Genomic DNA, 1,024 nt, shown 5'->3' with positions numbered 1-1,024 from the left:
TTAACCCCAACTGCTCTAAACCCTGAACCCGACTGGGAGACGCTGGTCACTCTACGCCCGCCCCCTCCGCCACTGCAAGCCTTTCTATTGGGCTTGTTGCCTGTCAATCAGAAACTAAAGACGATGCCACGCCCCCTCCATACACTGGCCTTTATTATGAGATTCTTAGAGAGCAGAGCAGCCGAGTGTACTGTGACCTTCAGCTGGAGGGTGAACAACCACAACACGGTGGTTGATCACCACTTCATTTAACTTAATTTGTACAAAAAATCTATTGTGGAAATTATTTTTAATAGGATATGTCTTATACGGTATATAAAACATGTTCTCATCACAGTAGTATTTAAAATAGACACAGAAAAGAAGATGAAAATGTTTGTAACTTGCCTTTATTTCTAAACTCTAAAATGACATAATTTAATTATACAATATAACATCATTTTTATATTGTATGTCTCTTGAATAAAAGAAACAAATCACAATATGAAATGTGATTTATGTGATTTGTGTGATTTATGTGATTTGTGTGATTTATGTGATGTCATTTGTGTTTTATTACTGGTTGTAATCAGCTCACTCAGGTTACTTGACCCCTGAAGATGAAACAGAGGAAAAAGAAACATGGTTCATAATTCCATAAATTTCATTTTGTTGAGACATCATATGCTGAGACCTCATTTTAATGCATACTCACAGATAATTGGTCCAATGGTGAGGGACTTCAGAGGCTCAGAGGTGGAAACAGAGCGGGACCTCCTACTTGTGCAAGACTAAGTGGTGGGAGAGAGCAGGAAAGAAATGAGAGACACCATCAAAATCCAGCGTTTAAGCAGCATTGGTCATACATTTACAATGCTATAGATGAAGAGAAAGGTGTGACTTACTGGAACACAGCGGAAGTTCCTTTGGTTACACAAGCTGAGGCTGCAATGAAGGAAAATGTCTTCCCATGGGAACAGCAAGAGCAGAGCAGTGAAGCGAGCACGGAGGGACAAGCCGCTCTCAAGCACTGACACCTTTCTGC

The 1,024-nt window shown here is 40.3% G+C and overlaps 1 long non-coding RNA gene across 1 annotated transcript; it reads right to left on the bottom strand.

The window, feature by feature from the left end:
* Positions 1-511: 511 nt before the first annotated feature.
* Positions 512-986, bottom strand: LOC109140989 (uncharacterized). The gene is made up of 3 exons (XR_002042624.2): positions 885-986; positions 695-770; positions 512-593 (listed from the first exon to the last, which is right to left on the bottom strand). It is a non-coding gene; the product is annotated as an uncharacterized LOC109140989 (long non-coding RNA).
* Between the last annotated feature and the right edge of the window lie 38 nt (positions 987-1,024).

Source organism: Larimichthys crocea, unplaced genomic scaffold (assembly GCF_000972845.2).
Source record: "Larimichthys crocea isolate SSNF unplaced genomic scaffold, L_crocea_2.0 scaffold10947, whole genome shotgun sequence".
Lineage (NCBI taxonomy): Eukaryota > Metazoa > Chordata > Actinopteri > Sciaenidae > Larimichthys > Larimichthys crocea.
The sequence above is the reverse complement of the archived record's forward strand: the minus strand, read 5'-3'. Positions and strand labels throughout refer to the sequence as shown.